The sequence below is a fragment of the Tenrec ecaudatus genome, chromosome 8 (genome assembly GCF_050624435.1).
Source record: "Tenrec ecaudatus isolate mTenEca1 chromosome 8, mTenEca1.hap1, whole genome shotgun sequence".
NCBI classification, from domain to species: domain Eukaryota; kingdom Metazoa; phylum Chordata; class Mammalia; order Afrosoricida; family Tenrecidae; genus Tenrec; species Tenrec ecaudatus.
This window is the reverse complement of record NC_134537.1, coordinates 72,215,621-72,241,451: the sequence shown is the minus strand read 5'-3', so window position 1 is coordinate 72,241,451 and position 25,831 is coordinate 72,215,621. Positions and strand designations below refer to the sequence as shown.

At 37.6% G+C, this 25,831-nt stretch overlaps 1 pseudogene; it reads left to right on the top strand.

Annotated features, from left to right (window-relative positions):
• Positions 1-20,765: 20,765 nt before the first annotated feature.
• On the top strand, positions 20,766-25,562 carry LOC142455431 (RWD domain-containing protein 1 pseudogene; annotated as a pseudogene).
• The last annotated feature ends 269 nt before the right edge of the window (positions 25,563-25,831 follow it).

The window sequence follows — 25,831 nt, the reverse complement described above, 5'->3', positions numbered from 1 at the left end:
GCTATAGTCACCTTAGCTCCTTGGACTGGAGAAAGTGACCTCCACCACCATAAAGACCAGCGCTTCTGCCTCCAAACTTCCTTCCCTTCATGGTCCAAATGTGAAGACTGACTATTGTAACTGCCAGAATGATTGCAGTTTCCGCCCTCCAAAACGGCTTCCATGTTTTCCAAACCCATTATAACCTTGCCCTGGCTCCATATCCACGACCCGCCACAGCTTCCAACAAAGCTGTGACCAAGTCCCCTGAAGTTTCCACCCCGACCAAAGCTGTCATTCCCACCGTAACCACGTCCGCAGCCACCACCGAAGTTTCCAGTACCACTGTCACCTCTGGCTGGAAGAGGCACTGGTCACTTCTTGTGTGGACAGGGCTTTCCTGACTTCACACATGTGTCCATTCACCTTATGGTATTTCTGAAGGACAATTCAGAAATGATCTCTGGAGTCATGGTGATCAACAGTTCTACAGGCAAAGCTCCTCTTCTTGAAACTGCCTCAATTGAATATGATTTCAATCACTTCAATGTTACCTTATTGCTCCCAATAATCTCCCAGGTCTTCATTGATGCCACCAACAAGAATGGTTTCCATAGTTAAATGGGTACCTGGTCTTTGAGAGCCATCTATGAACCGTCTTCAGTTCCGCAAGTCTTCATGCACCTTCGTGGACGTGCGTCCCGGGTGCATCCTCCTCCACCACGGCAGCCAGTGACAAACCCCGAGCCTCTGGAATGGGTGCTGCTTGGATCTCTCATTACCACCCGTCCAGGAGCACCCCTTGCTCTCACGGGCTCCGCAGGCCCCTCTGTGGGTTTAAAGCACGACTCTCAGGTGAAGGGTTCCCACAACTTTCCAGGCTCTTTAAGGGCGGCGCTTGGACGGGGGCTGGCGAAGGGAAACGACAATGCATCCTTTGTCACCTCCTCAGGCAGAAAGCAATATATATGTATTTTATGAAAGCAGTTCTGAACTGTATGACATTGCTTGCATGCTTGATTGCAGAAATGTAGTATCACCACTGTCTGGAAGTTGGTCAGAATCGCCTTGATGGCAGTGAGGGAGTGAGTAATTCATCCCCTCAGTTTTGAATGAAAATGCCATTTGCCCCTAGTAATTAGTTGATCATACATGTACATGTTGTTTTATCTAGGGCAGTCTTACTTTGTGTATGCTTTACAGCATTCTGCCCATTTCATATCTTTAAAAATCTCATAAAGTGTCTTGACTTGAACGCTCAGTGTTTAGGGACCCCCTTGCTGAGTAGAACACAGCTTGGCTGCTGGTAGGAATGCATGTTCTGTGGCTTCAGAGGATCAAGTACAACTTGTTTATGCTTAGCCGGGAGCACTGAAATAGCTCTACATTTGGGCTTTGTTTCTTCCATTAAAAAAGTATATTGTTGTCTGACTTGTGGCATTTTAGGAGACACAAAAGACTTGCTTTTCTTGGTGCCTTCCTCAGAGAGGGTGACAATTATAAGCCTAGTAATTTGTACTTGATGTCAGGCAATCCCTCCCTAAACAGCTCTCATGATTCAAGTTAATGAAGTTTTAATAGGACTTCGTAAGGATTTAGAAGCAAGGAAAATAGAAAAAAGTATGGAGAAATGTGCCCTCAGAAAGGGACCCTCGTGGCACAATGGTTAAAGCAATCTACTGCTAATACGTTAGCAGATCAAAGCTTCCATGTGTTCGGCTAGAGAAAGATGCAGTGATCTGTTTCCATAAAGATTTTTATTATGTGCCTTTGAGACACTTCCCACTAATGATAACCTTCTGTATAATAGAATGAAATAATTCCTTATCTTGTACCATCCCCCAAATTGTTATGTTTTAGCCTATTGTTATAACCACTGTGTCAATCTATCTCATTGAGACTGTTTCCCTCTATATATATTTTTGATAACATTTTATTTTACCAAACAAGATGCTCTTTTTTAGTGACTGATCTCTTCTAAAAACAAGTCCAAAGTACGTGAGATAAATTAGTCTTGCCACCATGACTTCTAAGGAGCAGAGTCTTCTGGCTGCATTCCTTCTAAGACAAATTGGTTGTTCTCTCGACAATCCATTTTATCTGGATATTCTTCACCAACCTTAAAACCAGTGCATTGATTCTTCCTCATTATTCTGTATTCCATGTCTAAAGTGCATGTGAGGCAACTGAAAATACCCTGGCCTGGGTGAGGTGCACACCAATGCCCAACCTGACAGCTTGCTCTTCAACATTTTTAAACGGTCAATATATTTACCAAATGTGATGCTTCTTGACTTCTTCACTGCTTCTTACATGAGCATTAGTTGTGGATCCAAAAAATCTTTCACAACTTCAATCATTGCTGTGCTTACCATGATGTTGTCTATTTGTCCAATTTAGATGATTTTGGCTTTAAACATTTTTTTACATTAGGTTGTAATCCACATTGAAGGCTGCAATCCTTGATCTTTTCAACCAGTGTTTCAAGTCCTCCTCACTATCAGCAAACAAGATTGTGCAAACTGCATAAAGGGTAGATAAGACTTCTTCCCATTCTGATATTCTGTTCTGCATGTAATCAAGAACCTCAGATTATTTGTTGAGTGTACAGATTAAATAAATTTGGTGACAAGATAAAACTCTGTAGTAACCATTTCCTGATTTTATACGAACCAGTAATCATGTGTTTTGTTAAAAGGGCTTCCTCTTCATCATTGTACAGACTCAGAATAAGTATTGTGAAGAATTCTGGAATTCCTATTAGTCTCATTGATATGATTCACAGAGTCAAATATCTTTGTATAGCCAATAAAGCAAAAGCAAACATCTTTACAGCACTCATTGCTTTGAGTCAAGATGCAATGGACATCAGCAACGACGTCTCTGTACCCATGTCTTCTAACGAATGGAGTTCGAATCCGGCAGCTCCATGTCCATGGTCCACTGCAACTATTGTATTATCTTCAGAAAACATTTAATTTCAGGTGTATCAGCAATGGTTTTCTATAATTTCCACATTTTGTCGGTCACCATTAGTTGGAACGGGTAAAAATGTGGGTTTCTTCTAGTTGGTTGGTCATGTAGCTATCTTCCAAAATCTTTGCTATAGAAGAGTGAGTGTTTTTTGTGCTTTATAGGTTTCTTCTGGGAGCTTTGTCTTTCACTTATACATTCATTTCAGCTTAGACTTCTTCTTTTAATCTATTTTTCTTGCTCATTTACCACCTCTTGAAATGGTTGAATGGTGGTAATAATTATGTGTTAATTCTATTTTCCTTTCTTTTATGCTTCCTTCATCATTCAAATATTGCCCATAAAAACCTTTAAATTTGAGGACTGGGTTTTTTCTTTCCTTGGTTCAGCTTGAGATATAATGAGTGTATTCTTCTGTTCCATATTTAAGTATAGCACTTTACTTTTTATTCTCAAGCTGCCCCTTTAAATGTTCTGTTAAATTCTTTTATTTCATCATCTCTCCCATGAGCTTTATAGCAAATCTATGATCAAGAGCAAGTTCAGAGTATCTGACATTCACTTTAACCTTGTTTTCCTTTGCTTTTTCATGTCTGCTGTTCTTGATAGCACTACCTAGATTGTTAACTTTTGTCAGTTGTGCTAAATTTGTTAGTCAATTTTTGAGATGTTCTTGAAATTCATATAGGATTTACTCCAGGTCATATTTTAGTTCTATTTTACTTATTTTATTTTTCTAAACTTCAATTAGAATTCATATATGAGCAATTTATATCGATGGTCTGTTCCACAATCAGACCCTAGATTCATTTTGGCTGCTGATATTGAGCTTCTCCATCATCTCTTTTCACAAATACAATCAATTTAATTCCTGTTTAGTCCACTTGGCAAAGACTATGTGTACAGTTGTTGTTTATATTGTTGGAAAAATGGGATTTTCAGTAAGAGGCTAGTTGGTCTTGGAAATGCTATCTTGTGATCTCCAGTGACATTCTTGTCATCCAGGCAATATTTCCTAACTACTGTTCCTTCCTCTTTGTTTCAAACTTTTGCATTTCAGTCACCAATAGTTACAAATTTATTTTAATCATGTTTCATAAATTTGAGGCTGAAGAAATTGATGAAATTCTTCAATTTCTTCATTACTTGCTTAATTGTTTGGTGAGGAAATTTGAAAAATAGCTCTAATAATAGGATTTCCTTGAAACCATATAGATATCATACAATCACAAACAGCATTGCAATTCAATATGTGTCATCAAATGTCCTTTTTGAGGACTAATGGAATGTCTTTTCTCTTGAATTTGTAAGTAAGAATTTCTGATTCAAAATGGCCAATACCGGTAAATTTCAGGACAAGACTTCATGGTTTAAAAAAATCAAGAAAGATAGGTGTCATGGTTACATCCATTTGCCATAATTATTCAATTTGTCTGTTGAGCAAATAATTCAGTAAGTTAGACTATATGAAGAAAACCAAGAGCATTAGGATTGGGAGATTTATTAACAACCTGTAACACACAGATGGCGCAGCTTTGCTTGCTGAAACCAAGGAGGACTGGAAGCACTTGCCATTGAAAGGAGACTATAGACCTCAGTAAAGATTGCAACTCAATGTAAATAAAACTAAAAATTTTATGACTGCACCAATTGGAAACTTCACAAAAAACAATGAAGATACTGAAGTTATCAAAGGTTTTATTTTGCTTGGATCTACAGTTAATACAAACATAACAACTGTGAGGATGGTTGTGTTAAGTTGTGTTCTCTAGAGAAGCAAAACCAGTGACACTTGTGTATGGTGTATATAATATATATATAAGTGAATTTGTAAATTAAGACTAGTCTGGTTAAAACAAACTTCTCTTGACTTGTGGAAACATGAACAGGAAGCAAGATGATGAAGCAGAGAGAGCAGGTGCAAAGGCTGGTGGATGCAGAGCCCTGAATTTATCCAAATGAATCCATTGTCATCGGTTTACTGACAACTCTTGGGATCAACAAGAAATATAACAGGAGATGGAGGAACCAGACACAAGATCCAGCTCCAACAGAATTCGAGGTTCCAAAGAGAGTTTGACTTTGGTAGGTGTCTCTTTAATATAACAATATTTACGGTGCCTAGGAGGTGTCATGAGGCTGAGACACAATTGATAGTTTGGGCCCCACCCATACCCTTACCCAGGAGTGCCTAGTTGACATAATCTCTAATCACCACAATGGCATAGGACTGAACAGTGTTTGTTTGTTTTTTTTGTATTAAAAAAGTTTATTTTTGGCATTAGCCATCTGACCCCAGTGTAGATTGCTTGATTTTTTAAAATTTTTTGGCAACATCTAGTTGGCAAGCATCTTACTCAGGAACCAGTGGAACACATGCCTTCTTCTCTCTGTCAAACCTGATTGAGGTGTTTACCGTGGCTATGCCCATGTCATAGAGCTTCTTCACAGCCTGTTTGATACGGTGCTCAGTGACCTTGACATCTGTCCGAAACATCCGTGTGTTATTATCTTCACCTTTTTATGGCAGACTCATGATCAAGAGGGACTTGATGATGGCATAGTGGTCAAGCTTGTCTCCCGGGAGTGTCTTCCAAGGGTGTTGGGGTGCTTTCTTAGCCTCGGTGTATTGGGCTGGTGAAGGTGCTGGGGTTGCCTTTCAGCATGGTCTTCTTATTCTTTAACCCCTTTGCTTTGACCTCAATTTGGGGGTGGGGGACAGGGGTTTCTTCTTTGCCTTCAGTGCTGTCTTTGTAAAAAGGTAAGGCAATACTAATTTGTTCAGTGAGATAAGAATTGCGAATACCAATATCTGATTATTTCTTGTTCATTGTATACAAAGGGGCTTTAAAAGGTGTGTAGAAAGGCAACATTAGCTTTTCATTGTAATTTTCCATAATTTGGGGCCGCTGTTTTGTGGTAGAAGTCATGACCAGACCAGATATTATTGTTGCCTTATTATTCTACACCTCTTTCTTCCTGTGCATGAGACCAAAATGTTCAAATGTAATGGATACATGTGAAAATGGTGAAACCTAGAGCATATCTAATCCCTGAGCGAACAGTCCGGGTAAAGTAGAGTAAGAGAGGAATGAAAAAGAGGAGCACCCCCCATGAGCTAGATTAACACAGTGGCCGCAACAGTGGGCTCAAAGAGAGCAAGTATGAGGTAGCACAGGACTGGAGAAGGGGGTAGACCCGCTGTGTGAGTCAGAATGGACTGCTGGCACCTAACAAAGACATGTCAGATCAAGGGTCACTGATCCACTTCACCAAAGTTACTCCACCTGTAAGCTGCTCAAATATATGAGAACGAGAAGTTGGTGTGCCAAGTCACTGAAGCTGGTGAAGATTGTTTCTAAACGCCAATTTTGCCGAGGCTCCTGAGGTCAGTTGTCACCCGCGGTTGTTTCTGGTTCCAATAGGGCGAACGGTGCTCAAATGTTTATTTATTTGTTTGTTTGTTTCCCCTATGGATTCCAGAAATCTCGTCAGAAATATCTTGGCTGTGCCAAAATTTTATACTCCACGTCCATACTTTGACTGTATTGTACAGTAATTGCCACCAAACTCTTGTCCTCACTTTTAAAGAAAGTTAGTTTTTCCCTCCTATTGATTCACTTAAATACTTTGGATGAAGATTTTTTTCTTTGTTTTCCATTCTTTAGTTTCATCGACTGCTTTTCAAATCTGTGTGCATTTTATAAAAATACCTAACATCATTTGTTTTTCTTAAACAAGATCATTTGATCTTAAAGTTTTAAAAGCAACTTTAACAAATTAGAACAGAAAATAAAATTAATATGAAATAAGTTTAAAGGTATTTCAAACTCTCAACTTTGCATTAAGAAACTATGGAAGAGTACACATATTTTGACCATTGAGTAAAAAAGCAAACAAGACAAAGTTTTCATACTTCAGGAATTTGAGATATGTCAGCAAAATTCACTGACAGGCATGAAAGTTTATGAATATAAAATAGCTTTTTAGCATGGTGTTGAACATTTCTTTGTCTCCCGCATTTCAAGACTGTTTCGGGTAATTTAGAATGCTTTATAGAATGTATATAAGCTTTGCTCCCGGATGTCAACTGAAAGTAGACAATAGGAAAACAATTATGATATGTGAGGTAAATTACAAGTAGAAAATCATTTAATATGAAATATAACGATGTTAAAACTTTTACTAAAATAGCTTGTTAAGCGTGATAGTAATAAAACAAATGCTTCTTTTCTTATTCCACATTTGAGGATATGTGGTTTAAACTTTTGTACACTTCCAAATTTGCACAATATTTCCTGTGCAGTTAAATTTTAAATAACAAGGAGAGATTTTTGGCATAGTGGGGAAATTTGTACAGAGTTACCCAGGCAGGATAAATGTGAAATTTAAGTTGTATATGTACAGAGCTAGGCAGTGGGTAGTGGAGACAGTTCTGTGTTTTTAATTGTATTTTTTTTTTGCTTGTATATCACTACTTACTCACGTTGAGATTCCTCTCTGGAACATATGTTTTGTACTATGCACCACTCGCCGTGTATCAACCTGATGAGGTTCCAGAGACCATGTTGTTATACAATTGTAGGTGTGATGTGAAAATAGAGGACACCCCATCATATCACAAATGGAGGATAACATAACTTCCACAATTACATAACTATCAAAATTGTATCATTGCCTTATTTCTAAATGACATCATTCTATACTTACTAAATCACTAAATGGCTAACCCATTGAGATTCATGCCTGAGTAGACACTTTACTTGTACTCTCATAGTGCAGATGGCTTTTTGTCTCAACTCTCAGCATTCATTCCTGACACACATATATCGTTAATGGAAAATAGATGTCACATAAAAGATAGTAACTGAATGGTACTCTGAAGGACAAAACCCATTGTTATCAAGTGGACTCCAACTACTAATGACCTGATGGGACAGATTAGACGCCCTAGTAGCCTAATAGGTTATGTTTCAAAAGTCAGCCCTTGGAAACAACTAGACACTTGTCAAGATAAAGACGAGGCTTTCTGCTCCAGTGCAGAGCGACAGCTCAGAGATCTACAAGGACAATTCTGCCCTCGTTTATAGAAAGATAGGGTAGCAATGAGTCTGAATCAACAATTACTTACAACAATTCATTGTGACAGTAAGTTTCTGAGTTATAGGACAGATTAGAACTATCCCATAAAGTTTCCAAGACCGTAAATAGTTCCAGGAGTAGACTGCTGCATTTTTCTCCCACAGAGTAACTGGGTAAAATGACATGCCTCAGCATGAGCTGCTAACTACTCGCAACCACTGACTACCAGGGCTCTGTGAAATGAGGAGGAAGGATATACAATCATGATGCGTAAAAAGGATTGTTTTGTTTGAGATGACACATGATTGAAAACGATGGACTGAAGTTTATTTCAGATGCTGCATTTGCTTAGAAGGCATAAGTTGTATACTTTGAATTAGGACAAATATCAAGATTTATTTTATCATAAAAACTGTTAATAACTAACAATATCTTTTGTATTGATTTTCATATTTTCAGTTTGTATTATTTCATTTCATGTTTTCAAAAATAATGTACTATTTTTATTAAGAGATGTGAATAGATGTTAACTCTCGTGTATATTGTATGACATAATATATATCAAGTGCAATTTACCTGGAACTATTGTAGTCACTATTCCTATATGAATATTTTTAAAAACTTGGAAGATATTCATATGAAAATAGGATTGAGTGATATAAATATATTTTCTTATACTCTATATTATTCAATTTTTCTAGAATGTCCAGTGATCATGAAAGTATTTATTAATAATCTAATTTTTCTTGTTTGTTTTACAAAGCATCTAGACAAGCTCTATGTCCAAGTACTATTGATAATTTCTTAAAACATAGTAGCACTGTTCACATGGGCATCATTATATTCTTTGGAATAGATTTGAACACGGTATGAAAGCAAATAAAGCTCATAATTTTAACCTTTTTACCTCTCCGTGGCAGACATCTCTCCCTCACATGGTAGATGCACTGTCCAGAGTGCATGGGAATCGAGTGGAAAGCCATGCCTGCTTTTATCGCTCTCCGCTCTGTAATGCATGGACACATTAGCCCCCGGATTGCCTCCCCAACTTTAGTGGCATAACTCTCACAACGTCTATCATTTTAAACAGCCAGTTGTGGGTCTTTTGTAAAATGCAAATTTTGACAAAATAATCTGTGTTATACATCAGGGTGTTCAAAGGGCCTCTTGAAATCAATAACCCTCCCGCTTTCCAAACCTCTGCCAGGTTCTGTCTGATCTCAGCCCTCATAAAACCATAGTGTGTGTGCTTGTTGGGAGAGCGAGTTTGAAAATTAAAAGGTGATAGATATATCATAACAGATTATATGTTACACAAAGAAAGGAGAAAGTCACACAGAATAAATGAAGATACGCTAAGATAAATGATACAGGACAAAAAAATCACTATGATTTCACGCTAGGGATTACTTGGTCTATCAGAGAAGGGGAATTACAGGAACAAGAAAGGAAATGTGAGATTAGCTGTTTGTTAGCCATTCCCCATTTCATGTATCAAGAGATCACATAATATTAAACCTGAATTTTATGTCTCATCCCACAATATATCAAGAAAATATCTTAATGTGGTATATTGTTGTTTTTAGGTACCCTGTAGTCATTTTCAAGTCATAGTACTCCCACATACAACAGAACAAACATTGACCGTCCCTGGGTCTCACAATTGTAGCGATCCGCGAATCCATTACTGCCGTCACTGTGGCCATTCATCTTGTATGCAGTCTTCATCCTCTGTGCTGAGCCTCTACTTGCCCAGGGGCTGGTCTCTCCTGAAAACATGTTAAAGTCTTACCATCTATGCTTATAAGGAGCATTCTGGGTGTATTCTTCAAAGATAGATTTGTTTGCTCTTCTGACCATCCACGGTACTTTCAATGTTCTTGGGGAACACCGTAGTCCAAATGCATCAATCCTTCTACATCTTCTTCATCCACACGTTTATGAGGCAGTTGAACACACCACAACTACGATCAGGAGGCCAGCTTGGTTCTCGAAAGGACATTCTTGCTGAGCACTTTACAGAGGTCCGGTGCTGCAAATCCGCCCAAAGCAATATGCCCTTTGATTTCTTGACAGCTCCTTCTATGAGTTTTGGTTATGAATCAAAACAAAATGAAATCCTTGACAACTTTAATCTTTTCTCTGTTTTTCATGATGCTACCTATTAGTCCAATGGTGATTTTTTTTGTTTTCTCTACAATGAATTGTAATTCATATTGAAGACTATAATCATTCACTTTTTTTATCAGCAAATGTTTCAAATTTTCCTTGTCTTCAAGAGATTGTAATCAGTCTATGTCCAATCATGGTGCATTTTTTAAAGATACTGCAGCATCTCTGGTGACTTGCTCCACATACAGATTGAGTAAGTATTGTTAAAGGATACAAACTGTTCTGCTTGGAAAATTGCCTCTGTGTGTATAGGGTCCACATACATTACCACAGTAACATGTCCTTGGATTTTCAATCTTTACAATGTTATTCATAGTTTTTTGTAACGTGATTTTCTGACAGCTCTCTGAAGATGTCCTACTCTGTTTTGTAAATTATCATTTGAAAAAATTTACTTGCTATCATTTAATAATTTACACATTCCATTAGGTTACCTTTCTTTGGAAGGAACATAAGTATATGTATTTTTCCGGTCAATTGACTACAGAGCGGTCTTTCAAATTTCTTACCATAAAGGCACGAGTGCTTCTAGAACTTCATTAGCATGACATTAGCAAATATGTCAGTTTTTGTTTTGTTTTTTACCTCCTGGAGTGTTTTTCCTCCAATGCCTACAGTGTAACTGTATTTGTTAATCATACATTACCTCGACATGGTTGAATGTCACCCAATTCTTTCTGGCGTTCTGTGTTGTTTCCTTCTGCTCTTGATGCTGCCCATATCAATGAATCTTTTATTCTCAGTCTTTCAATATTATGACTTAAGGCTTAAATTTTCTTTTCACTTATTTTCACCTTGAGATATGTTTAATATGTTCATCTTTTTATTTTGTTTTGTTTTCTCACTCTGGGTTATTTATTGCACATCCCAAAACTCCGCTTTGTCTTCTCAGGGGTGCTTTGAAATTTTCTGTTCCCTTTCCACACTTCCTTATTTCTGTCATTTGCTTTAGCCACCCTATATTCAAAAGCAAATTTCAGAGTCTCTTCTGTCAACCACTTGGATCTTTCCTTTCTTCCCTGAGATATAGACTCATGCACAAAAGACTCCAATCATGAGTAAGTTGGGCAGGGTATGACAATTGGACAAGGAATAAATGATGAATAATGAAGTCTTTTGTTTTTTAGATAGATTTTCACTATCTTCTTGCTTAGCTCTATTAGGGATACAAAAAAAAAAACCGAGAAAATTTTTCAAAGCTCATGATTTAATTTTTTTCATTTTATTGGGAGCCCTTACAAATATTATAACAATCCATAATTCAATATGTTAAAGCTTAATTGTATATTTTCTCCCACCATAATTTTGAAAACATTTTCTTTCTTCTTGAACTCTTTGATATCAGCTCACTTTTATCACCTCCCTGCCCCAACCTACCAACCTCCAAACCCAGATGCAATGCTGCTGACTGCAGGAGGAAAGCCGAGTCAGTGAATGTGTAAGCATCTCAGTGTGGCAGGGGTCTCCACACGGCTGCTCCAGCACCCAGGGCTGCATCGGGGTATGTCCATGTGGCTTCTCCTTGTGGATATCTTGTAGGAAGTCAGCCTTGCAAGCTGAAGCAGGGAACTGCTAAGGCAGCTGCACCCTGGTGTGACCATAACAAAGCAAGAGACCTGAGAACTAGAAAGATAAGGCTCACTGAGCCATTTATCCCTCCACCTTTCAATTAATCCCACATGTGTTTATTTGCCATGTTGGCACAAAAAAACTAACTACCGCAATCCATCCCTTGCCAACCTGGGACCTGTATATAAATTTTTAGCTTCACAATTGCAATTAAGTAATACCTACACCTTAATCCCATAATCCTGTGAACATGTTACCCCAACTATGAAAGTTTGTAAGCCAACCACTTCATACCTTTATCCCCTAAATTTTTAGTATCCAATTTATATACTGCTCACTTACATTAACCCAGTTTTCTGAGAAGACAATCGTATTTTCGACATGAACAGTCTTCATTCCAGTTGGAACCTTGTGAAGTCTGCATCCATAAACAGAGTCAATTCCAGGACAGGCCATCCATAAAGTCAGCAACAATATACACCAGTTCACAGTCTCAAAAATCTCCAGCTGGTCAACTCAATGTGGACTGCCTCACTCAAGCTCCACAGGATGCCCATTGGTTGCCTTGCCTTTAGCCCATGGGATCTCACCTATACTTAACACAGCTAGCCCCCTTGTGATAGTTCATGAATTTTAGACCAGTCAACCCACTCTCATCTTCTCTTTTTTCCCCTGTAAACCACATCCACAGGTGTCAGTGGCCAAACTCAACCTGTGTCTTTATTGCTGCATTTCTCCCAATTTCATGCAACAAGTAGATCCAGGTGGTCACCTAGCAAGCATTTTAGCAAGCATTTTCTTTTCTCACACTGTTAAGCAATCTTTTCAAAACTAAACTTCTAAACAGAAAGCTTGTTAAACAGTCTGACCTTGTGGGATGGACTTTTAAGCAGGAAACAAAATTTGCCAGCTGCAGGCTGTTCTCTTAAATCGGCCATCGGCCATCATGGAATGTCCTTTCACTGAAGTAGTCAGCAAAGGTATCAATCATATACATCTACAGAGATTAAGATATTGTTATAATTATTTACCGAATATAGAGCAAAAGATAATGTGGACCAAGTATAATATGTGAAACATTTCTATCTGCCTTTCACCATTTTTTATCTTGATGTCTTTCAGCAGGCAAAGAATTTTGCTTCAACTACACTAACCAAGTCTCAAGCACAATTATCTGTAGATTAACTCCAATCCAGTACTCAATAAGAACGGAGATTCTAAGAGATGCAGTTCTCAGTTAACCAGGTAGACAATAGGAAAACCCGGACGACTCCGTCACTTTACCTTTCATGTTGTGGTTTGGTGCTGTTGAGTGGGTTCTGACTCACGGTGACCTGATGTACAACACAACAAAACACTGCCTGGTCTGGTACCCCCATCACAATTGTTTTGATCTTCGAGCCCATCATTGTAGCCACTGTGTCAATCCATTTTATCCATTGTCTGTCTTTCTCTTTTTCACTGGCCCTCTATTTTACCAGCACATTGTCCTTGTCTGGGAACTCCTGCCTTCTGATTACATGCCCATCCGATGTGAGAGGACGTTGTGCCATATTTGCATCTTTTAGTAGTCCTTGGTGTTTTCAATATTCTTCCCAAGCACCATTGTTCTCATGCATCCACTCTTCGTTAGTCTTCCTTATTCAGTGATTCATTTTCACATGCATGTGGGAAGATTAGAAATAGCCGGGCTTGGGCATGTACACTTTAGTCTTTATACTGACACCCCTGCTCTACAAAACTTTCAAGAGGAGTTATGCAGTGCATTACTCAGTAAGATGTGTCATTTCAAATCTTTACCAATGCTTCCATAAGCATTGATTGTGAGTTCAAGGAAAATAAAATCCTTGACAACTTCAATCTTCTCTTCATTTCTCATGATGTTACTTATTGGTCCAGTTGTAAGGATTTTTTTTTAATTAATCCATATTGAAGCCTATAACCCAAGATGCTTATCAACACATACTTCTATTCCTCCTCAACTTCGGTAACCAAAGAGTTTGTGTTATCGGTGTGTGTAAGGTCATTAATAAGACTCCCATCAATCCTGATGCCCTCTTCCTGATACAGTCCAATTTCTCAGATTATTTATTCCACATACAGATTAAATAAATATGGTAACAGGCTATAACCAATATGCACAACTTTCCTGAATTAATCCAGACATATGAGAGTAAAGATGATCGCAGACTTCAGTATGGATTAAAACTTAGTATACATAAGACCAAAGTCCTCACAGCTGAACCATCATAATAAACAGAGAAAATATTGAAGTTGTCAAAAATTTGGTATTGCTAGGATCCACAATCAATACTCATGAAAGCAGCAGTCAAGAGGTCAAAAGACACATCGCATTAGCTAAATCTGCTCCAGAAGACTTGTCTAAAGTGGTGAAAATCAAAGATGTTTCTTAGAAGCTTAATGTACACATAACCCAATGCACAGCATTTTAGTTGCCTTGTGTGTATGTGAAAGTTGAACATTGATTAAAGAAAACAGAAGAATGGATGCATTTGGATTATGGTTCTGAGAAAGAATATGGAAAGTACTGTGCACTGCCAAAAAAAGAATCTGTCTTAGAGGAAGTATGGCCAGATTTTTTTTTAAAGCAAGGACAGTGACTGTTTGTTCTACTTACTTTGAACATGTGTCAGGATAGACCATTCTGGAGAAGGACGTCATTTTTAGTAAAGCAGAGCGCTATGCAGCAGTGGAAGGTCTTTGACAAGATTAAATGGACACTGGGGTTCCAGCATTGGGCTCACACGTGCGAATCATTGTGGGAATGGCACGGGACTTGGCACTGTTTCCTTCTGTTGCACACAGGGTTGCCATGAGTCAGAACCAACTTCATGGTACATAACAAAAACATACACATATGATTGAAAGTAGAGGCAGAGCTCAAACTTTCAGTCATGTCTCACCAATTATATCTTGCGTCTTTGAAGGCTACCCTTTTCATAAGAGAGACACCCAGAGTAGCACTGAGAGCGCTTTCCTTTTCGCCTTCTACTGAGTCTGTATCCTGCATCTGATTCATAGATCTGCTCTGTTGCTTGCCAGTCCCAGGAACAATCTGTCAATTGTTGACCTCCGGTTCATTTATCTCTACAGTTACTAGCTGGTGGCCCTCTTTGTCACTCTGCTTTCTATTTGTAGTTTCTGCGTGTACATGGGTCAGCAGACGCCTTTGACTTACATCTGACCTAGGGACTCAAGATGAAGTGGGCTTAACTTCCACAACTGTTACCTACTTCCACAACTGTGTAAGCCATTTCTTAAAAAGTCTCTTCTATATACATACACATAAAAGAATTACTGGTTTTGCTTCTTTCACTAGGGAACACAACCTAACACAATAGCACTACTATCCCTCATTCAATAAAGACATACTAAAACTCTGCCCAAAAGATTATACACAACATGCTATATTTTAGACTTAGGAGCCTTTGACCCACTTTCATGTATACACTGGGCTGCTAATTGCAAGATCAGCAGTACAAACCCACAAGCCATTCTACAGGAGAAAAGAGGAGATTTAGTTGATAACTATTTATAGCCTTGGAAGCCCTATATATGGTAGCTATGAATAAATTGACTCAATATTATTGGCTCATGTTTTAATCTTAGCTGATATTCATTGCTCTCTTAATTCAGTCACATGCCTCTGTGATATTCCCTTCCTTATGCACAGATGTAATATTAAAAACTACTCACAACTCACATTTCTGATATGTAGGTGAATGATAACATGGAAGAAAAAATATATAATGTATAAAATATATAATATAATATGATATGATATGATATGATATAATATAATATAATATAATATAAAATATATATATATATAATTTGAAAAAGCCCTCAACCCACTATCAGTCTTGTTTCTGTAAATAGTCAACATTTACCCCCAGAAAAGATGTAACTTATTCCTGGTGTCTTGCCTGATAGGATGACCTAAATCTTCAAGCTTGAAGGTTCTTTGCCAGAAGTAGTCCTTATTGTAGTTTTCTATTAACTTTTATCACTGAACATGGGAGCACTAAGAGGTACCCAAGAGGATCTGCCGGTTCCGGAAATACTTCTCCTTGCCCTCATTTTGCTTGCACAACCCACTTTCCCCTTGATAGTCAGCATCAATCTCTGCAGTCTGCATCGTCTGTTGGGTAAGGAGCCAACATGAGACAGGCAGGAGGCATGAGGAGCCCACAGAGACAGGCAGCATTGCTCCCTGGATAGAGAAGACTTCTGAAGTAAGCAGAGTCTTAAGTTGCAGAGAAAGAAAGGCACAATTTGGTGAACAAATTTGTAGAAATATTAATAAGGTAATACATTACCATTTTTAATTATTGATTCTTAGGTCCATAAATCCTGATTATAAGAAAACAAAATTATGTATTGTTGGCTGATTATTTAAGCACTTGTGTGCACTGTAATATGGAAGACATTTTATCTTAGACAGTTCATACACCAAAAGCAATGGCAACATCATATCCCATCCAGACTGTATTTCTGCAATATGACTTTGCCACTCCTATCATGGAGAGTAGACAATTGAATCCCACTCTCTTTGGATCTGGCTATATTTAGTAATTTATATGAATGATAACAATAGAAATGGCATTCTTGGATTTCTGAAGCTATGTTATAACAGAATGTTTGCTCTTGGTAACCCCTGCCTGAGAACACAGCCACTGAGCGTCAGGTGTCTGGGGCACATGAAGAACCACATCCCAATATACTAGACATATGAGAAAGGCTGTTTTAGATTCTCCATAGAATTCAGCTACAATCTGAATATTGCCCAAATCACTACTATTGTAGCAGATAAAATGGAAGAAGCAAATAGAAAAGCACTGATGGAAGTCCCGAATTTCTAAATTTTAAAATATCATTAAGTTTTATTTTAAGATATTGGATTTTTACCCAAATTTAAGAAGGATATAGAATAGAGGGTATCATTGTTGATGTTAGATAAATCTTGTCTGGAAATGGATAATACCAGAATAATGTTTACTTGTGTTTTATTGACATTTAAAGGCATTTGACCATGTGAATCATAAAAAAATATGGATATAATATGAATAATATAATAATGGCATTTGCAGAACACTGAGTTGTGTTCATGTGGATTCTATGCACAGACCAATAAGCATTCCTTTGAACAAACTACATAAAGTAAACAGAGATTTTGTGGGGGGAAATGAATCTGAATCTCTTTGAATTGAAGTTTAGCTATTTTTAAGAAATAAAGGGAGTTACGGCTACCTGCTAAGTGATCATTGGAGGGGAAAAATGTAAAATACATCATTGGGTTTATTTTTTTATTTAAAATGAATAGAAAGTAAGACCAAGAAGCAAAAAAAAGTTTATATGTTCAAGGGTCTTTAAGAACTCTGAAAATTAAAATGGGTATGTATGCTTGACTCCTCTCTCTAGCAATGTATCTGGGGGAATTTCTATGGAAGCTGACTGCCATGACAGAGTGGCTAGATTTTCACCATTAACCTTATAGTACCTGTTCAGCTCTTACCTGTTGTGTCTTACCTTTGATATCTGGGGAAATATATGGCCTGTGGACTGTGTTGCTGTAAATTGAGGTCCCTTTAAGACCACCTGATTGGAATGTACATCTCAGGAGCTGGGGACTGATGCTTGGTGACTGGCTGACAGTTGGTGACCTGCCTTGCTGTTTGCTGCCTGTGCTGATATAGCCTAGCTCTCTCTCTACAGAGGACTAACTGGCATCCTTCAAGACTTAAAGGACTGACAGTGTCTCACAACTCTCTCAAGGGAGTGAGTTGCAGTGTGCCATTTGTACTGCTTTATCATTGAAATGTTCATTTCTTGTACTATATATCTATCTATCTTTATAAATATAAATATATATATAATTAATAGCAATCTGGTTTTGTTTCTCTAGAGAACCCTGTCTAACACATGAGTAAATATTAGTAATATTTTAAAAGTAATATTGCATGATTATAAAACTTTACTTGGATTTACTACACACTTTAAGTTATTATCCAAACTATGCACCAGGATGATAATGTTTTTCCCAGCTGTTGATTTATGTCTTCAAAATCAATAAAAACAAAATGATATAATAAAAGACAAAGGAGGGGTGGACTTCTGATAGCCATTGGAATGAATCAAAAATATATAGAGGTTTATTATTACTCCCTTATTTTTATTTGGAAAATTCTATAGTGATATTTTAAAGTCAATGCTCACTTTCTCAACTTCTGAAGTAACTTTCCTTGAGTCAACAGATAATCCTAGATGTCAATCAAATTCACATATCCAGCTTACCACTTGGAATCCTCCCTTCCCTATTATTGATTACATCATTTCATAGAGTTTTGAGAACTAACTCCTCTAAGCAAAGTTTTGCATACACTGGTTCAGTTTACTAGTTTTTTTCAGAATGCATATTATTCTGATGCAAATATCTATACATAAATACAATACATATCAAATATGTCACTGCATTGTAAATGTATATATAATATGCAATTTACATACAATTAAGAAACTTCAACAAGATGGATTGACACAGCAGCTACACCATTGGACAAGGGTTCATTCTATTATATATGGAGACTGTATCAGTCAGAACTGACCCAACAGCATCTACCAACAACCACATGATATAGATATAGAGCATGTGTTTCATATAATATTACTTTATTATTAATATAATGTGTAATACATGCATAGAGAAACTATGGGCTTTGTAGACGTCCAAATTTTAATACATTTTCCACAAAGTTTTAAAACCTCTTCATATAGTTTGCATGCCTTAAAATGTATAGCATGAATTATACAATGTACAAACTAATATATGCACATATGCTATTCATAACATACGGCAATTTTACTTCAGCTTCTAGAGTTGCCCTTTGAAATTTCCCACTCAACTATTGTACGTCATCATTTCTTCCAGTCACTTTAGTTAAACTTTTATCAAAAGCAGATTTCAGAGTCTCTTTCTGCATGCAATGAGACATTTTCTTACTTTGTTGTGTTTTTTTTAAGTTTTATTGGCACATAATCAACATATCAGACATTTCACTACGTATAAATAGTTCAATCATATCAAGAAGTGTTGTACAATCATTACCAGAATCAATTTTAGAACATTTTCTTCTTTCTTGTATTTATTGTTATTAGCATCCTATCTCCCCATAACCTCTCCTGCCATACCCCAAGAAACCAATAATCCAGTTACTGTCTCTATAGATTTACCTCTCCTGGATTCTATATTCAGAAAACATACACCCAACAAACAAAGCCTAACCATGAAAAGGTAAAGCAGAGAAAAACCTCTCAGAAAAAAAGTAGAAGATAAGAAAAACTAGAATAAATTTTAAGTGGGTCTTTTCTTTCTTTTTTCTATTAAATACTTTTATTGGGGCATCTTACATCTCTTATCTCAATCCATACATTTATCCATTGTGACAAGCACATTTGCGCATATGCTGCCATAATCATTTTGAAAGCATTCTCTTCCCACTTGAGCCCCTGATATGATTTCAACTCTCCATTTCTTTCTTCCTCTCCCCTGTCTGCCCTCCCCCACGAGCCCTTGATAAGTTATAGATTATTATTTCCATGTCTTACAACATCCTCATCGTCCCCCACCCCCTTTCCACTGCTCATTCCCCAGGGAGGGGGCTATAGGTTGATCCTTGTAATCGATTTCCCCTTTCTCCCCCATCCTTCCCTAATCCTCCTGGTATCTCTACTCTCATTGGTGCCCCCCCCTCCAGGGGCGTGTCTATCCTGGATTCCCTGTGTTGTGGGCTTTTATCTGTAACACACAACTTTCCTCTACTTCTTTGGAGCTTTCTTTTCCCCACTCTCATGACCTTAATTCTACCTTACAAATCAGGTCCCCTCTTTTAAATGTTTTTTTGTTTGTTTTCTTCGTGTAGAATGTTCTTGATGTTGTAGTGCAACTTGTGTGGTCTTCCCTTGCTAATGTTTATTGTATCAAACCTGTTCTTGAGATGGCCTCGGTGTCAAGTGGGATAGATTCAAGATCCTAATTTGGATCTTGTGGATTTGTTTTATCTTTTTTAACCTTCAGCCTGACGTGCATGTGAGAAACTCATGCTGTGTTCCATAATCAACCCTTGGCCTTGTTTGTCTTGCCTTTGTTACTTGTCTCTTTCCACAAACATAGTCAATTTTATTCCCGTGTATTCCACATCCACGAATATAGTCACAGTTAACAGTGTTGGGGAAAGTATTTGCAGTGAAGAAGCTGCTGATATTGCAACATTCCGCCGTGAGATCTCCAGTTTGATTTCTAAGGTCAAGGCCATCATGTTTCTTCTTCTTTGCTTCCAATTTTCTTAATAAAATCAAAAAGCTATCATCAATGCATTTTGATTACATGTTTTACTAATTTCTGAATGAAGAAGTTTTTTTAATCACTGATTGAAGTGGCTCGGTCACAAATTTAAATAATGGTTGTATTAAATGGTTTTCTTTGTATGTAGGCATTTTGATAATATCCTATCACAAACAGAATTGTACTTCAAGGTAGTTCTTGGAATATTCTTTCTGGTAACAAATGTTGAAATATTATTTCTAGTAGCATGTGCAATGTTAACATTCTTGAATTCGTTATGCACAGCACACAAATCACAGGGTTGTACTACTCAAGATCTTCAAAACAGTTTATTTTACTTCAGACACTCTGTCAAAACTATGTTCTCCTGTCATTTATCTGGATTTCAGTGGTTACTCCTTCAAAAATGTACCACATCTTCCTTTTTCCTAGTCTGTCCTTAGTCTGGCTCACCAAGATTATGTCCTTACTGAATTAATAATGCAAGTAAGGTGCATAGTAATTCTGTGGTGATGTGATTATGTAAATAAGATGCATACAACACTAATGAGAGCATCAATCCACTTTTTACCTCTGGCTAGACTTAAAAGGAAATTCCATAATAAGGTGAGCAGCGTCAGGAGACCGCATGACTGTTCAGAAAGAAGGGCCAGCAGTGGACGGCATCGTGCAGACAGAGTTTCCGGGCTGGGCTCTGCCCAGAGATGAGACGGCAAGCGTGGGAGAGAAGAGAGCTCGAGCGCCAAGGAAGGTGGGAAGAGGTGGCGAAGTGGCCGGTGAATAGTGAGGCATCTGGACCAGGAGACTGACGGAAAACTTGCTGGTGCAGTATAGCATCTCTGAGTACTTACTGGTAAGCCTAAAGAGCCTTGTAACACCTAAACAGGGAAGCGGCCAGTATTGTGGGCCCAGACCCTCAGAGAGGTCAGCAGGTTTCTTGCCATGGCTGTGTAAAGGTTGGGCTTATTAAAAAACGGTATGCTCAGTCTCTTCTGAATTGTCACCTGATAATTTTCTAATCAAACCTATAGTCACTTGAGAGTTCTATGAGACTCTTGAAATAACCTGTTGAATGCGAGTGTATAGTGCCGTGTCCGAGTTGATGAAAAGAATGGAGAGAGGGGATATGCCCGGACTCTGCCTTGCAGGGTCAGCATGGGGATGTAGATGGGCATTCTCTTTCTCCTTGTGAAGTCAGAGAAATTCAGAGTCTGCTGGTGGTACATAGCCATCATGATTATGGAGGATTTCAGTAATCTCAGAAAACGAATAGAGGCATGTTGATAGTTGTCATGCATAAACGCATTTACTTTGTTAGAAGGCAGTCATGATAAGACACACAGTTAAGAATGGACAATTCCAATGATCATTCAACGGTTAGAGTAAAGAACTTGAGAAAGTTTCAGGAGGAAGGTTTTAACCATGGCTGAAAATGCTGAAGGGCATCATAAATTGGGTCTAGCTCAGTGGAGATATCTATTTTTATTCAAATCATGACTGCCTATACATATGGTTGGATAATAGTGTCTTCAACTATGAGATGTGATAGGACTATAGAAACATACAGAACACCTGGATAAATTATAGCATATAAAGATACATATTCAAGAGTTATTATATACTTCATAAATTATACAATATTGGCTCCATGTAGTAAGCATTTATATATGTAATGATATATAATAAAGTATATGATATATAATGAATAAGATTCTGTTATATCAGTTTATATACTATAGTTTATATTATAGATTCTACAACTTTAATTTGACATTGTTACATATTAGTTAGGATCTCGCTTGTCACAGGAGTTAAATGCCTGGCCAATAATCACAAATTGATTATTCCCATTGGCTTAATAGAGAAAGATGGGTGGAATTTGCTTCTGTATACGTAAAACTTTAGAAGCGCGTGGAAGCAGCCTTGTCTGGCCTAGGGCTGGCTTCCCCGGGACGGTAACAAGGCTGGCCATTTTTACCAATAATATTCTAGTCAGTTTTGAAATTTAAATACAATGACTAATAGAAATCAGAAGATATAACATAAAGACTCCTTTACTGTAAGTGGAATATTAAAATGAACTACGAATATATCCATTAGTGAGAGGTATCAGGAACTTCATTCTTGTGGTCAGGAAGTCACACAAAGGATAAAATCATGTTGTTGGGAAGACTAACTTCATAATGAGGAACTCTTGAGGTCAGTTGCCAGTGACCTCATGTTCTGTACCTCACATGAGTTCCTCTTGGCAAGACACTGATCTTAATAATCGGCGACACTCTGCTATGAGGCCTCTCTGATCAGATTTTCATCAGACAGGTTAACTGGGCTTGTCTTTCTGAAGATTTTCACTCTGCTTATAAAAACAATCCCTGACTGACCCATCTCCTCTCCTAAACCCCTCTATGAGGGGATCTCCAGTGGCCGACACTTGAGCCTTGGTCTCCACTCTGCTCTTCCCCCTTCATTCAATATGGCATATATATATATGTATACACACACACACACACACACACACACATATACCTGGTCCCTTTGGCACCTTGTGATCGCACTGGCTGGTGTGCTTCTTCCATGTGGGTGGTAGTACCGATGAAGAACACAGCTTTCCCCCAGATCCTGGCTGCTTCCTACCCCCAACTACCATGATCCGAATTCTACCTTGCAGGGCTGGATAGGACAGAGGTTGTACACTGATACATATGGGGGTTAGAGGCACAGGGAATCCAGGGTGGATGATACCTTCAGGACCAAGGGTGTGAGGGACGATGCTGGGAGAGTGGATGGTGAGTGGGTTGGAAATGGGGAACTGATTACAAGGTTCCACATGTGACCTCCTCCCTGGGAGAGGGACGGCAGAGAAGGGGGGGAAGGGAGACTCCGGATAGGGCAAGATATGACAAAATAACAATGTATAAATTACCAAGGGCACATGAGGGAGGGGGGAGCGGGGAGGGAGGGAAAAAAAAAGAGGACCTGATGCAAAGGGCTTAAGTGGAGAGCAAATGCTTTGAGAATGATTGGGGCAGGGAATGTGCGGATGTGCTTTATACAATTGATGTATGTATATGTATGGATTGTGATAAGAGTTGTATGAGCCCCTAATAAAATGTTTAAAAATAACAAAAAACAATCCCACTATTTTTTCATGTTTAGACATTTGTTTATGTATGCATATATAACTCTATAGAATAAGTATAAAATATAAAATGTATAAATTATATATAATATTGATTTATATATGATAGTATAGATTAAACAACTGTTATTCTTCTATAGTCACGCAGTACATAGGAGATGCGGTGGCCCAGTGGTCACTAAGTGGTCACTAAACCAAAGGGAAGCACTTCAACCCACCAGCGAAAAAGGTGTGCTGGTTAATTCACTTGTACCTGTGAGTAACAATATAAAGACGTATAAAAGATAACTAAATTACACATGCCATATGTAACACATATTTAGCCAAAATAATATTGACTAACTTTTGTAGAAAAAATGTGGAAAAATGCATTCTATTCCTTTGCCTATCACTGAATCCTAGAGCATGATTTATAATGAGGTTCTATTCTGATGATTGTATCATAATTTGCTTCTGATTTAAGTTGAATACCTCTTTTTGTAGTTTCCTAGCCTGCTAAATGGCAGTGATTTAAAAAGCAAACCATAACATTGAATATCACAAATTAATATCTGGGTGTCACAATGACCAAATTATGTACAATATTTTATGTAGATTATATTACTAATGATAAGATATGCCAAAGAGGAAAAGAAAGAAAGACAAACAGAAAAAGCCATCTGTAATGTGGTTTTATCATTCAGTTATATCATAAATCAGGGGTTACTTCTTATGAAATTTTGTATTTATTATAGACAAATAGTTTAGATAAATGATAGTTATAATAATTTAATGACATATTTATGTACCCCTTCCTAATATATTTTTCATATCTTGTTTGAAATAGATTTTAGATTGATGTAAATATTTAATTAGTGCTTTTGGTCACATTATGCATTTTGTAGTCAGTTATATCTTAGAATCCTAGTAATATAGAACCTTAATGCTGACTGTTGGTAATTTTGTTGAAAGAGTCCCAACTAAAGAAGCAGTGCCTTCATAATATTACATTGAAACCATTTTAACTACAAAAACAAACAAACCAATGATATCAAAAGTTATATAGCAAAATGTAAAGTGGGATGAAATTTATATCCGATTTTAAATATGCAGCATGAGTGGGGGAAAACATATTTCTGCTTATTGGACCTAACATCTTAGATTTTGTCTAGATTTTTAAAGTTCTCAGAACTCTTGTAAATTTGTAGTTCTTCTGTTTCTTTTTTACAACTCACTCATTATCATTATGTAGGAAAATGAGATTGAGCTTTTTTTGCAATTAGCCATCTTTGGCACTGGTCTGGGAATGCAAGTTCATTGAGGTAGATATGAGAAAATAAATCCTTCCCTCTGACAGCATTGGAACTCTAGGCCTATGTAAAAACTGCAGTACTTATGATCTACATTGCCCTAGTACTGCTGCTTAATGTTCATTTACTTCTGTTTCTTAAAAAGACTGCTTCTAGTAAAATAATCCAGCACATTTTTTCTTTTTGTATTGCCTGGCTAGTTAGTTTAGGTTTCCAGATTCTAGGATATTTCTGTGCAACGTATTTTCACTTAAAATTTCACAGATGCTGGGAGAGTTAAGTTCTGCAGGCTTTGGAGTGAATAACTGTTTTATAAACTTTTAAGAAATGTTTTCATATTTATAATATAGTCTATGAAGCACATACTATACAGTATTCACAGAAAATTCACACAGTTTCACCATCACAGTGACATCTGAGGCTGGGAAAAATCGCACAATGGTCCCGACTATGCTCAAGTTTACAGACAGAAAAATTAACCAGATGATGTGTCTCTTTATGAAATATCCCCCAGGAAAGTCTAGCAGATAATGATGTTTCAGACATTTTAAAATTATTACAATTACACCCAGAAGAAAACCTCGGTATGGTAATGATCTCTGTTTGTATCAACTGTGCAAGGAAAATGAAATGAAATAGTAGATTAAATAAGAAGCCGCAGAGAGGAAGAAAAGAAACAGAAAGAAGAGGAAGCTGAGTGCAGCTCTCTCATGACACTCCTGTTACAAGGGAGCATCTCAGACTTTGGAAGGACCCAATTTGTGAAGAACTCTTGGAAATTAAAAAGGAACTCACGAAAGAAGAGGAACAGCAGGAAACAAAGAAAGTGAGAAGCAGCTATTTGAAACAGACCATAAGCTCAGCACACCCGCTATCCATTCTTGATGGATGCTGGAAATCATGTGGATGGAGATGAGCCTTGTTTCAGGAAAGGAAGGCTTTAGAGCTGGAGGACCACGAGGATAGTCAGACTGAAATCCCGCCGAGCCCAGAGTGACTCCACCGCGGCGGCCCACCTGCATTGAGGTGTGGCTGTGCTCAGAGGGCGCAGACTTTCCATTTCTTCCTTGTTTCCCTGAAGAATATTTTTCTGATAGCTTTCATTGTTGAACTTCATAAACTGACCATAAAAATTTAAATATTAAAAAGCGTAGCTATTTTTAGAAGGATAAGAATCACGGAAAATCACCATCAGAAATATAGGGACCTAAATAGATGGATGATCAATAAACAATACCTTCATAATTTTGCTTCACAAAGATTTCT